Genomic DNA, 14,601 nt, shown 5'->3' with positions numbered 1-14,601 from the left:
CTCTGAGCTGGCTGTCAGCACAGAGCCTGATGCGGGGCTCGAACCCTCGAGTGTGAGATCTGACCTGAGCCGAAGTCGGAGGCTTAACCGACTGAGCCACCCAGGCGCCCTATCGAGTGAAGTTTCTGTAACTTGTAACTCCAATATCCAGCACACAGTGGGTGGCCAATGTATAACAGACCCTTTTCCAAGTAAGATCACATGCACAGGTACCAGAGATTTCAGCATTTGTTTCTGGGGGAGACGAGTCAACTCACAACAGCCGCCTCCCCTCTCTTGTTCCAGCGTGTCTTTTATCTTTCTTTAAAGTTATTTATTTATTTTTGAGAGAGAGAGAGAAAGAGAAACAGGCGAGAGGCAGAGAGAGGATCCCAAGAGGCCTAACTCAGAGCTCAGTCCCATGAACCGTGAGATCATGACCTGAGCCAAAATCAAGAGTCAGTCACTCAGCGGACTGAGCCACCCAGGTGCCGGATCTTCCATCTTTCTTTACCCATCGGGCAGCCATTCTTGATGCCAGCCAGGAGTCACCTTCCTAGATGGTGCCTGACGTGGAGTACATTTGCGCTGCCTCTCCTGGAAGGAATCGATGCTAACCTGCGGCTTTTGGATCGATGCTAACCTGCGGCTTCATCATTTGGACCTCTGGCCCCTTCTTTGCTAGGAGGTGAGGGAGGGTAGAAGGCGGGGCTGTGGGAGCAGGGCCACACTAGACTCGCGTTTCCAGCTGTCCTGAAGATCTTGTTGATTACACCCGAGCTTGTGTTTGCCATTGCAGTGAGGCCTCCGCGTGGCTCTGAGCAATGACTGTTCCATTTATGACAAATCTGTAGTCATACTGCTCCTCTCTTGACATGCTTCTCTTTGTTTTATGTCACACACAAACTCAAACAAAAGAAAAACCAGAAATAAGTCGACTTGCATCGAAGCACTGATAGTATCATGCTGGACATCCCTGTTGCAACTCCTTATATAAAATATATTTTTCTGTCAGTAATAATACTTTTGGGGATCATCAGATTCTGAAAGGGAGGAAGCTTTTGTTCTTTTTTTTTTTAAAGGTTTTGTTCATTTACTTATTTTGAGAGAGAGTGGCAGAGAGAGAGGGAGAGCGAGAATCCCAAGCAGGCTCAGCACCGTGAGCCCAGAGGCAGAGGCCGCCTCAACCTCCCCAACGGTGAGACCATGACCTGAGTTGAAATCAAGAGTCTGACGCTCAACCGACTGAGCCACCCAGGTGCCCTAGGTTTTGTTCTTGATTGCTGTATAAATTTGACCTTATCACTATTCTTTAGATTATAGAGATGACAAATTTAAATACATATATGTATATTTTACTTTTTCCATTTATTGATTTTGAGAGATAAAGAATATGAGCAGGGGAGGGGCAGAAAGAGAGAGAGGGGAGAAAGAGAGAATCCCAGGCAGACTCTGCTGTTAGTGCAGAGCCTGACCCGGGGCTTGATCCCACAAACCACAGGATCATGACCTGAGCTGAAATCAAGAGTTGAACACTTAACCAACTGAGTTACCCAGATGGCCATATATGTATATGTATGTATATCTACATATGTGTGTGTGTAGTTGACACACAATGTCACATTAGTGTCCAGTGTACAACATAGTGATTAAACAATTCTATACATTATGCTGTGCTCACCACAAGGGTAGCTACCATCGGAGACCATAAGATGCTGTAACAATACCATAGACTATATTCCTCATGCTGTTCCTAATATTAGGCAAACTCTAATATTAATGCACAGTTCCCCCAAAAGGGGACAGTACACCAAGATTTCATATTCAAAATATTTTCATATTTTCAATATAATTGAAGGAGGGGACTTTAATGGAAACAGTACACATAAGTAACTATACCAATTCCTTAAATGCTGTTTCTAATTGATTTAATCAACCCATAATTTACAGTTTACTGGGTAATCTAGACTTAATTTTTAATAGTATAATAAGAAAGTCCAGATTTGGGAGGAAAAGTTTTTTTCTGCTCACATAGGAATGGTAGAAACTAAAATAGAAAAAAGTCATGCCCCCAAAACTGTATCTAAATAGCAAGAGGCAGATAAAATGCTTTCTGCTTTGTTAGCATCTTCTCATTGTCACTGCAGCTAAAATATTTTCGAAGTTATCGGTCAAAAAATTTTCAACATAAAATGAATTTCTAGGCATTGGAAAAATTTTTCTTCAACGGTGTTGGCTACAATGGAGAGATTAATGAGGAGAAACCCCAGGAAGCCCACGTTAAAATCGACATGGAATGCACCAGACCCTATGAAAATAATTCCCGTCATGCCAGCCTCCTTATTTGTACGGTCACATTTCCTGCATGACAATCTTGCTATTGTTTTAACGGACAGACATACACACCTATTTACCTGACCAAACTCAAATACTAACGCCATGAAGTAGAAAAGAGCGGTCATTTCCAAATTAAGGACTAAACTACTCTCTGTCCCTAAAGACCATTCCAAAACATGGAGAAAAATTCCAGGCACATCTGAAATCTGAAAAAGGGTTCTGTTTCCCTTGTGGTCAGCTTTGCTTTGCGGGAGGCATTTTTCTCCCTTTCTGGGGTATTGCCATCCACTGGCCTCACTTTCGCATTCTCTATTTGCATGTGCTAGCCTTTTTATTGCAAATAGGGCTCTAAATCTTACTTTGGGAATGGATATTGCGCTATGTGTGAGTGCATGTGCGAAAGAAGCTATCAATAATGTTAGTTATGAAAACCTGATCATAAGTGTTTTTAGTCCATTAGCCATTTCACTTTATTTATGTCCCCTTTCAGGCAGGATTTGAAGCCAATATTCACAAGATGAAGTTTGGATGAGAAGCAACACAAGAGGGTATAAAACACTGTCACATTTTTTCATGCTGGAAAATATTTCTTCCTTATAGTATTTCTTTAAATAGCTCTTCACAATAAGCAACCTCGGGGAATAACAAGTGCAAGAAGACCTGGACCCAGCACAGGTATTATTCAATGTCTATCCACCCACCTACCCACCCATTGATCCCTTTCCTCTTGTTACATTTAATTATGTTTTGATGAATATTACCAAATTTAAAAAATTATTTATGATGCCCCTAGTCGATGTTGCCATAGGCAATTTTGACTTATTTTGCTCCATTTCAGCTCCTAACAGAAATTCAGCACATGATCAATTAATAAGACCCTCTTTGGTCTTAGTCGCTGTTAGATCTCCAAAATAGTATGAAGTAGGAACAGTGGAACCATCTAGGAGAGAGCGTTTCCCATGCTTTTCCCAGGGTAGCGGCTGTCAGCTGTTGAGAATCTCCGTGTGTGGTTACTGATGCAATGTGTCCCTGAAGCCACTGCCCGATCCTGCCACACAGAGACGTGTGTGGAAATGTCAGCCCACGGCCGTGTCTCTGTGTCACCGTGGCCCAGGACAACAGTCTCCCCGAGCTTTGCTCATATTTCTAAATGCCCAAGGAGAGCGAGAAGAGAAAATAAGAATCAAGGAAAAGGATGCTTAGAGTCATCTAACTTTCAGTTACGTCTTTTACAACCCATAATAATATACATGCAAAGGACAATGCGATTTCTCCAGGAGATTGATAGGCATTTGAGGGCTTTTAAGAAAAGAAGAATGTTTGATCTGATACCCCCAAACAGAAGGAGATACTATAACTCAGTGTCGGGCCAAATGCCTCATTTGAGCTCTGCACACTTCACAGTGGGTCTCTGACTTTTACATTAATTTCCACGAATGGCGGTGCAGATCCCGTGTTTTAAATCCGCCTGCAGACCCGAATGAAAGCGAACACGAGCTCCTGGAGTCACCTAGTCCTTCTCTGTGGAATCACTTCTAATTGAATGTTAAGATCAAAGTTTAAGTTTATAAGAAAGAAAAACAAGTGCAGATAAATAGTTATTATCTGACACCCTTATGAAAATTCATGACCTGCAGTTTTATCAGAGACCTTATAAGAATTCTAATTGTGAAGTATGCAGAGCCATTAAATAGCGAGTACGCTTCAGTCTCTTGATAAGAAGTGAGTTAAATAATTGTCCTGTTTAACTTGTGCTTGTTAACCTTTAAGGTCAACTAGTTTGAACATACGTTTAATGAAATCCTGGAGCCAGAATTTATGATACTGCTGCCGAATGCTAAATTGGACAATTTACATAAGCAGGACATTAACCTTCTGAGCACTAAATAGCATTTTAGCACTTAGCCGCTGGGGACAATAAGGGACATGTTCTATATATTTGTGATTAGCTTGCCTGGAAACTCTCATGATGACCAATTGGCCTACCAAGTTTAGCAGCATAATTAAATGAATGGACTCAGCCTAAGTAAATTATCAGTGCTGTGTACAGTATATCATTATAGTCCAAAGGAAAAAAAAAAGATATGAATAATTTAATAATACATTACTAATTTATCAATGCTAAGTGACTTTGAGGAGGCTCTTTGCGGTTCATTGTTTTAAATTTGATATTTGATTTATTCCTCGTGTGATTAAAATTGAGCCTGTTTCATTTCTTACTAGAAATATATAGAAGTAGTAGATTTTATTTTATTTTATTGAGGTGACACTTGTGGTGTTTCTTGCTTTGGTGATATCACAAAATACCTACTACTGTGCACTGATTAGCAGGTACACTAGTAATTTGTCCCGATCAGATGGACGCAGTCCCGGCGACTCGGTAGCCTTCCTGAGGGGAGGGCACTAACCCCTGAGTTGCTCATAAGCCCAGCTGGCAGCACAGGGGCAATTATCATTATGGTTTGGAAGGGTCAAGCACCACGGAAGGCAATTTGCACTTCACCTCCGAATGCTGCGCTGATTGTGGATAATCAATCCTCTGGGCTGACTCTCCCAGAGTTGCGCTCTGTAAACTCAGCCTAACATTAGGATGTGTTGAACTTTAATGGCCAAGTACCTATTTGGCAAAGAAGCATGTCACCCTGAAGTTGGCTGGGAACCCTGCCCCTTTGTCTTCTAAGATAAACCTGATCCAGATCTCAATCCCTGGGCGTCCTTGGGATTTTACTTCCCTGTCCTTCTCCCTCTAGATCCCTCTCTTTCTCCCTGGCTTGGTTGTCTTGAGAGACTCTATGAGTGTTGTAGTTGCCCTTTTTACTGGCTTCCCTAAACTCTGCTCACCTTTGCCATTTTGTTGTTTCGGTGAGACGCGGTGTGGCGGCGTCACGTTGCTGACCCCTGACCTTTTGTTGGTCTCAACTCTGATCCTTCTCTCTCTCCTCTTCACCTTTTTCAAAGGAGGAAGGCTCTTTCTCTGTCTCGCCAAGGTCTCTCTCAGGTTTGCTTCTACCTCAAAGACTTATTCGAGTATTTCTCCAAAGAGTTTCCTCTAAAAGAGAAATCATACGTATTTTCACCTCTGGTTGCAAAACAATAGGAATAGGATACTAAGTACAGTGAGTATTTGGCAAGTGTTTGGTTGACCCCTCAATGTAGCGGGTCAAGCTACCCGTGGTAAGTCTCACCTTCCTGACTGTGGTGGCTTCCCAGATAGGACCGGAACCTACCCCACCACGTAACCACAATGGCAGCAACAACAGTAATGGCATTTTTATTCTTTGGAGAATGCTTTACTGTGTATTATCTCTCACGAATTTACAGATATAGAGTGGACACTGTGATACCAATTTCTCATAAATGAAATTGTGACTGAAAGATAAAGTACCTTGTACAAAGAAACTCTGCTCTGCTAGTCTATGATAGAGCTGAATTTAACATTTTTATCTGTTTCTAAGGCCAGTGTTTCTGGATTAACATGGCCCAAGTGCTCTAATCATTGTTCAGGTCAATAAACATTGATTGAGCACCTGTTAGTTTTTATTAATGTTAAAATAATTTTAAGTAATTCATGCACACGGTACAAGGAACAATGCCAATAATTATACATTGAAAAGTAGATGTGGGGTATCTGGGTGGCTCAGTCGGTTAAATATCTGACTTCTGCTCAGGTCGGGATTTGATGGCTTGTGGGTGTGAGCCCCGTGTAGGGCTCCCTGTGGACAGCTCGGAGCCTGAAGTCTGCTTTGGATTCTGTGTTTCCCTCTCTCTCTGCCTCTGCCGCACTTGTGCTCTCTCTTTCACTCTCTCAAAAAAAGGAGTCTTTCCCTTTTCTCGGAATCAGATACCCCCTACAGAGACAATTAATGTCAGAATCATATAGATCCTTCCAGTGACATTATATTTCATGTAAGCTTATTAAAAAATATTTGTAACATACCAGACATACTAGTTAACACCTGATTTTTACCTTAACAATACATCTTAGTAATTGATCTATATTAGCTCATATGAATCTACTTAATTTCTTTCCATGGTTGTATATATTCTATTATATGTATTTGCCAGAATTTATTTATTCCTTTGGTTCCACATAAATATATTTTTTCCTACTATAAACAATATTAAAATCTTTGTAATACATCTTGGCATACAAATTCAAGTTTACCTAGGGGGTTAATTTAATTGAAGGGAACCACTCTGGTACTATTCTTGGCCATGTCCTGTGTTCCTCAGCCTGGCACCAACTTTCTCCACTGATCAGAAAGTAGACATCTTAAATTATATATTGTGTATTCCATTTTGCTTCCAGTTGATTGAACTTCATTCCCTCTTTTCAAACTAAGCTATATTGGGGTTAGGTAACCAGAATTAGTAACACAGCAAAACATTAGAAAGTTAATGGAAAAGCAGGATCTGGCCAAAGTAAAGTCAAACCAGCACGGTAAAGGGACTGGACTCTGGAATAGTACAGACTTGGATTCAAGGGTGGCTCTGCTGCTGACTGGCTCTGCCATGTGGACAGCACACGTATGCTCTCGGCAGGATTTTTGCATTTTCTCTGAGTGACTAAGAACTGCACAGACCTCCTCAGAATTCTGGGGGGGATGAAATTACATAATGCTTATAAAAGCACAGTTTCTAAATCATAGTAAGCAGTCGAAAAATCTATTATCAGCTATTAGCATTGTTAAAGTTTTCCAGAATAACTGATTAGAGAGCTGAGTCAATGTCACACAAGTTTTGTTGTCTAGTTTCCAACAAGCTATTATTTGACAGTTGAGTGTTACTTGGTCAGAGTGAAAGCCAGAACAACCCTTTTAGCCTAAAACTGTTTAGAACCATATTATTATTATTATCATTATTATTATTATGAGAGAGAAAGAGAGCATGGGCAGGGGAGGGGGCAGAAGGAAGGAGGGAGAGAGAGAGGGAGAGAGAGAGAGGCAGAGAGAGGGAGAGAGAGAGAGAGAGAGAGAGAGAGAGAGAGAGAGAGAGAATCTCAACCAGGCTCCACACTCAGCACAGAACCCAACTGTGGGCTCAATCCCACAAGCATGAGATCATGACCTGAGCCAAAATCAAGAGTTGGATGCTCTACCAACGAAGCCACCCAGGTGCCCCAGAACCATATTATTTGTATATTTGGCCCAAGATTAGCAATGACTGCACACATTCTATGTAAAAGTATGACTGTAAATTAGTATTTTCAACTAAGGCCTTTTACTAAAATATTTTATAAGTGTGAATTCTAAACTGTTCTAAATTATTTTCTTCCTCTGTTGGTAGTTTGTTTTTATTTTAATTTTATACTGTTCTATAATATGAAATATCTCAAAAAGAATGGCCTCTGCTACGCTGGAAATTGCCCTCTTTATCTCTTTTACATAGCTGGAGGAAAGCAAAAGAATCAAGTTGCTTGTCTCCCTGACATTTAGCCTGGGTATAGACAGCTGCGATCCTTCCTCTAGAATTCTCTATTAGGACTTCTCAGATCAAGTGCCCTCTGGGATATTTGGTTCCCAGCTGGGTTGTATCAGCCCTCATCAGACCCTGCAACCTTGCCTCCAGATATTCTACCAATGGATATTTTGGGAGAGTTTAGCACAGTGAAAAAAGCACTTAGGTTTGGAGTCAGAGGACCTGAGTTTCTTTTTACTTGGCAGCTTTGTGCCCTGAATGAGCAATTGCTGATGTCAACTTCTTCATCTGTCAGGTGTTATAAAAAAACTGATCCTACTTACCTCACAGGAACAAGTGAGGTGATGAAAGTTCCTTGTGAAGAGCAGAGCATAGGGCAAATATTAGTAATTATTGTCATTATGATCATTATTGACGCCAGAAATAATGCTCAGGGTCAGAAAGAGTGTCTGAGATGGGCAAAGTAAGTCTTACTCTGACGGCACAGTCTCCCTTTTGTGATACTTCCTTTCAGTTTGGCAAACACATTATCGGTGTTTTCAGACCTCTTATGGTTTTTCTGTTGGCAGAATTTCTCTCTTACTCCAAGGTCCAGATTGAAGGCGTGTGTGTGTGTGTGTGTGTGTGTGTGTGTGTGTGTTGACAATGATTTCCTCACCTTTCTTACCACTCAGGTAGTGTACTTCAAGCTGGCCCAGCTAAGGCTGTAAAAGTTTGGTTTCTTACTCTAAATCTTTCCATCTTTTCTCTCCTAGCCTGTCTCCCAGGGACCTCCAACAAATCACTGTGTATTCTGGAAATGCTAAATCATTTGAGCAAAAGCCATATCAAGGTGAAATGAGTAACCTAAGTTGCTGCAAGGAAATGCTATAAAGCTTATTCTGCTTTCAAAGCTAAATAGGTATGCTTTCTGGATCAGCTGATGGCATGAAGTAGCTGAACTCACAACTTCCTCTAGTATGTTTGATACTCAAGAGTTATAGGTGTCATTACTGGCTTAATTCTTTCTTCTCTTAATCCTTCTAAAATGCTCAGTTGGTTAGAATAATTTATGACCAATAGTGCAGTTAGATAATGTTTCCATCTTTGCTTTCACCTTTCCTTCATAGCACAACTTGTCTTAAGAACACATCTATAAACTAAGATTTTTAGTATGATGAGATATAGGGAATAATGATTTTTAAAAAATTTTTTGACATTTATTTATTTTTGAGAGACACAGAGAGAGAGAGAGCACCAGCAGGGGAAAAGCAGAGAGAGAGGGAGACACATAGTCTGAGGCAGGCTTCAGACTCTGAGCTGTCAGCACAGAGCCCGATGTGGGGCTCAAACTCATGAACTATGAGATCATGACCTGAGCCAAAGTCAGGCACTTAACCAACTGAGCATTCCAGGCACCCCTAGAGAATACTGAAACAGGTAGATCTTGGAACCCAGATACCTATTTTGCAATCTGTAGCATCCCTACCAGTTACCATGTTCATTTATTAATCTGAAGTTAATCTGCTTTTTCTCTTCAGCCATATTGCTTGTCTCTAGAGAAGCGATAGTTTCAGAATATTTTTCAAAGGATGCAGATGATTACACTGACCTCTTCTTATTGGCCAATGTAATCCTAGCTAGAAAAGTTTTTCTGTAAGCCTCTGATATGAGTAGATTTCCTTGTCTCTTTTTTATTGTTCTTCCGTGTTTCCTATATTTTCTTTCTTTCCTTGGCTTAGAATATATTACTTACTTGGACAAGAATAACCCTACATTATTCCCAACCAATACCTGACTAGAAATATATACAGACAGATGTTTTCATCTGTAAGGACAAACTCAAAGGATTCGAAGAATGAAAGTGTTGGTGTAGCTGTCTGAAAAGATTTGAAACATTCTTTTAACTTTATTGTGACCATCACCCACTTTGCAAGAAACACTCTTCCTGTTAACTGGATGGAAAAGAAATTTCTCTGACATATTTTCCACTCAGCTCTCTTTAAGATAATTCCTTTCATTGCTTTGGTAAGTCATTCACACTAACAGGTACCAGTTATTCTGTGCCTGCCTTGGGCTAAGTAGAGCAGGTGACAAAAACCCTTTCAGGTTGTCAGATATTAATGTAAAATACCTCTAGACCTCACTACTTATTTATCTTCATCTAGTTGACTAATGCTTTTCCCATGTTCTTACATGTTGGTAAATTAAAGAAACCTTCCAGACAGTTCTGTCAACAGTTTACTGAAATGTACCTCATTAGTGAGGTTGACCTGTCACATGAGTGTAATTTAATCCTATTGAATTATCACTCAAAAATGCCTAAGTGCTGGGTTTTTACACACTGGTTGGAAGGTTTGTAACTAACACTGTCATGTTTCCAGTTGATGAGAGAGGAAACAAGCAAAAAATATGCAGGGTCCTCTCTGCTTCCCCCTCCTGCCTCCCTCAATATAGTGATACTTGTGTCATCTCCTGAACAGAGCATTACATTTCACTGTAGATCAAAAATATCCCTGTGGACCATTTTCTTTTCAAATCTAAAAGGTAAAGAGTGACTGTTGACTGCTACCTTCTTTATTTCCCTGTCCAGTAATGAAAGCAATCCCTGATACAAAGGCCAGTCTGAATGAGAGGTTTCAGAATCTGCAGCATTCTCTAATGTTAATGGGACTTTTTACTATAAGATATTATTTATGATCTGCTGTGATGTCGTGTTTTGTAAATGGCAAAGCAGCACATGAGATTAATTCTTTTCCTTTAGTTGTATCTGTACTGTGATTTTACCCTATCCCAAGGTGAACTGGGTAAGAACTGATTATAACCAATGAACGCAGACTGTGTGGAGCACCCTAGGAAGATTTTGTTAATCTCTCCACTTCAGAATCACACTTGTAAATATTTCCTCAGTTATTCAGATAATTGTGATGGTATTGGTCAAGATGTGAGTTTTTCATTGTTGTGACTTGACGAGTTGATCAAGCCAATCTATAGAAACTGTAGAGAATCTTTTTAGTAGCTAAAGATGAACAGACAAAAAATGCATAGCTTGACTTCAAGTAGGTGGACATATCAAAGACCCACCGAGGAAGTATCTATCACAATCCTAAAGGCTAATATTTAGTGCGTGCTCACTGTAGACCCTGCCCTGTGCTATGTGTTTTACATGGATTGATGTTTTCGTTTCTCTTAACAATCCAAGCATTTGGTTCTATTCTGATCACCATGTTGTAATTAAGGAAGCTGAAATTACACACGGAGAAGTGAAGGTTATGGAGCTCAGAGATGGCAGAACTTGAACCCAGAGCCAATGCCTTTAACAGCTATACAGCGTCGTGGTCACAGCTGTGAAGTCACAGACTCAGAGTTTGATCCTAAGTTCGGCGGATTCTAACTCATCATGGCTGTTCTCCAAAAGAATGTTGGCCCCCAGGCAATGTTGGTTCTGTGGTTTATTCATTCAGCCTCCCTGTTCCTGGGAAGTGAAGGGGCACGGGTTTGCTCTTGTTGTCCCATTCTGTCACAGTAGATTAGCTATGGTCCTAGAGTGAGATGTCTGTGCTCTGCGATGCAGGTCGTGGGATAATGAAATGAGATCCTGTGGCTTTTGGAGGCCTGGCTGGTGCCCCTGTGACAGCACACCCGACCTTCCCCGCCTGCTGTGCTCTTACGGGCATGAAGATTATAAATTATGTGGTTGCTTTCTTAGCCTTCTTACCTTCCTCCAACCTCCTCCACCGACCCTCCATGTACCTGTCAGGCTTCACCAAAGATGCACTAAATTCTAAATGGCGGAAAACTGACTCTGCATAACGGGTGGGTGAGAAAGGTCACGGCATCTTATATTCCCATTCAGACGGCAGCCTACTTTGCCTGAGGAATAAAAAGGGAAGTGTTTGGGAGAAAAATCACAGAAAGAACATATATTTTTATTCTCCTTTTTTTCCTCTAAAAGTAGAGCAAAGGACCCCACATCAGATTAATGAACATGTATTCCTTCTGTTGTTTTTCCTGATGGAATAAAACTTCTAAGCCATCTCAGAGACCATTGTAGACACAGAACTCTTATTGACCTCAGCAACTGTTTTATATGGGAGACACCGGGGCAGGGCACCTTTTGGTGCTTTTATAAGGTCTGGGAAATCTCATTTAGGAAGCATAAAAGATGGAGAGAATTTGGGTCGGGAGTACTGAATTCTGGTCCCATCACTTTTGACTTTCTGTGTAACATAATATTTGAGAGATTGCATTGAAAGATCTCAGAATTTATTAGTCATATAAGTCTTTTTTTTAAGTTTATTTAAGAGAGAGAGAGAGAGAGGGAATGAGCTGGGGAGGGGTAAGGGAGGGAGAGAGAGAATCCCAAAAAGGTTCCAAGCTGTCAGCACAGAGCCCCATGAGTGTTGATTTCTACCTGAGCCAAAATCAAAAGCTTAACTGACCCAGCCAGGCACCCATCATGTAAGAAGTTTTAAGGCATTGTGACAGATGGTTTTTAGCTATGATATGATCTGGAACAAGACACTCTTCTGACAACCTTATATTTTTTCTGCATTAAAATTTTAACATTTTCTTTTCTTTTTTTTTTAATTAATGTTTATTTTTGCAGGAGAGAGTGTGACTGGTGGGGCAGGGTGGGGGGCGGTGGCTGGTGCAGAGAGAGAAGGAGACACAGAATCTGAAGCCAGCTGAGCTGTCCACACAGAGCCAGAGGTGGGGCTTGAACATATGAACCATGAGATCATGACCTGAGCCAAAGTCAGTCACTTAACCAATGAGCCACCCAGGCACCGCAACATTTTATTTTCAAAGAAATAGGAGAACAGCTTCAAAGGGAAATTTATATTTCTGACATATTTTAATAGCTAAGCTTAAGATGCAATTTAAAATTCATCTATCCTGATCAACTTGCACAGAAGTATCTTTAATTCTCTAGAAAATGATCAATGTGTGGACATTGCGTCCTTGGACACATCGCCACCTGCTCTGATATAGGAAAAGGAACTGAGTGTGATAGGCTGAGCCTACGAAGGACGTTCTCAAGAGCCATGCAGTGAACAGTAAGTTGCTGACTTTTCCAAAGCGTAACTCAGAGTGGCATCCACACCAAAAGAGCAGCCCTTGCTTTTCCTTGCTCCAAACCACATTGAGTCAAGCCACAAGTTGTTTGAAAATGGTCGCAATTTTCACATTTTACATTCCGTCTCCCCTTTTAATAAAAGTGAGCATACTTGTTTCATGACTTCTTAACAAAAAATAAAAATTGATACCATGTGTTTTAATAGTTAAGAGCTAATGCATCAATACTATTCCTTTCAATGTCTCTTCTTTGTCCTACTATTTTTATTTTCTAAAGAACTTATTTATTTCTTTTTATTTGAGAGAGAGAGAGAGAGAGAGAGCGCGAGCGAGCATGATTAGGGAAGAAGGGAGAGAGAAAGAGAATCTCAAGCAGGCTCCATGCGTGGAGCATGAAGTCCAGAGCAGAGCTTGATACTGCGACCCTGAGATCATGACCTGACCCAAAATCAAGGGTCAGATGCTCAACTGACTAAGGAACTCAGGTACCCCTGCCTTATTATTTTCCTTGATAAACCACGCAGACAAACTACACACACATAATCAATTAGTCCTTCCTTCTTTCTCTCCCTCCCTCCTTCCTTCCTTTCTTCCTTCCTTCCTTTCTTCATTTGGTTACAATGTGGTTATGCATGTTCCCTGTTCCAAACCTTTATCCTGTCATGCCTGGACAATTGTAACAATCTTTTGCTTGTTTCCTCACCTTCTCTTTCTCTGTCTTCTGTGTTCACCTCTTCTTTTCAAATCCCATTGTCCTTCATCTGCCCTCAGGGTCTTCTAGGTGTGTTGAATTACAAGACTGAGAGCAGCCACTTTCCACATGGGTGGGAAGTGTTGGAAGACATTGCAATTGAGTGGCAAGGAGACTCTGAGACTTTCTCTATTTGAGGTGCCCATGGGACAAATGTCTGGAAATTATTGTCAGTGTAGCTCTAGATTTTAGAAGAGAGATTTTGTGTAATGAAATAAGGACACACAGGTAATTCAAAGTCCAGATGCTGATGTGATCACTAAAGAGATCAAGTAAAAGGAAATGAGAACTGGGTGCAGAATGGGTGACAAATGTATATTTGCTGTTTGTGGTGTCTTCCCTGGGAAGTTTCCTACTAGCATGTCTTCTTTAAGGGCCATGTCCTGTTGTTCATTATGGATTTGAACTCTCCACGTCAAAAATCATTTTAAAGAGAGATAGTCATAGAAACTTTCTTGCAGATAATCAAAAAGCAGTACAATGGACAAAAATTCCTTCCAAAATAAATGCTTAAAAAAGACTTTAGCCCTTACTCACCTTGAGGTTAAGAAAAGAAGCTTTCCTTTTGTAGGAAGAAAATTTAATAGCCAGAATTAGCAAAGTAATGCTAGAAGGAATTTCAGAGCATCATAACTGCAGCTTATATTTGCTAGGAGAGTAAACTTAGGCAAAGAAAGGCTAAGAAGTTAACCCAAACCTCCTACCTTAATTGGCAGAAATCTCAACCCATGTTGTCTGAATGACAAATTTAGGGGAAGAATGGTTTCTAGAAATTCTGATAATTCTAAAATAATGCTACAAATTAAAACTTTAAAACTTCAATTAAATTTCCATTTAGTTGAAAAAGGAATTCAGGTCAGGTAGAACCAAACTGCTTTACTTGGGTTTCAATGTTTGTTTCTTCAACTGCTGTTGGTTTTTTGTTTTGTTTTGTTTTAAAGAAATGGATATGGTTTGGAATGGATCATACTGGACCACTTTTAGCTCCAAAAATATGGCATTCTATAATTTTTAAATCATAGTATATTTGGAGAAAGAAGAAGGGAAATGCCAGAAAA

General features: G+C 40.4%; 1 long non-coding RNA gene across 1 annotated transcript; it reads left to right on the top strand.

Annotated features, from left to right (window-relative positions):
- Positions 1-507: 507 nt before the first annotated feature.
- Positions 508-13,002, top strand: LOC115286819. The gene is made up of 3 exons (XR_003906290.1): positions 508-667; positions 2,807-2,991; positions 12,650-13,002. It is a non-coding gene; the product is annotated as an uncharacterized LOC115286819 (long non-coding RNA).
- Positions 13,003-14,601: the final 1,599 nt, after the last annotated feature.

Source organism: Suricata suricatta, chromosome 3 (genome assembly GCF_006229205.1).
Source record: "Suricata suricatta isolate VVHF042 chromosome 3, meerkat_22Aug2017_6uvM2_HiC, whole genome shotgun sequence".
NCBI lineage: Eukaryota > Metazoa > Chordata > Mammalia > Carnivora > Herpestidae > Suricata > Suricata suricatta.
This window is presented reverse-complemented; position numbering and strand designations above follow the sequence as displayed.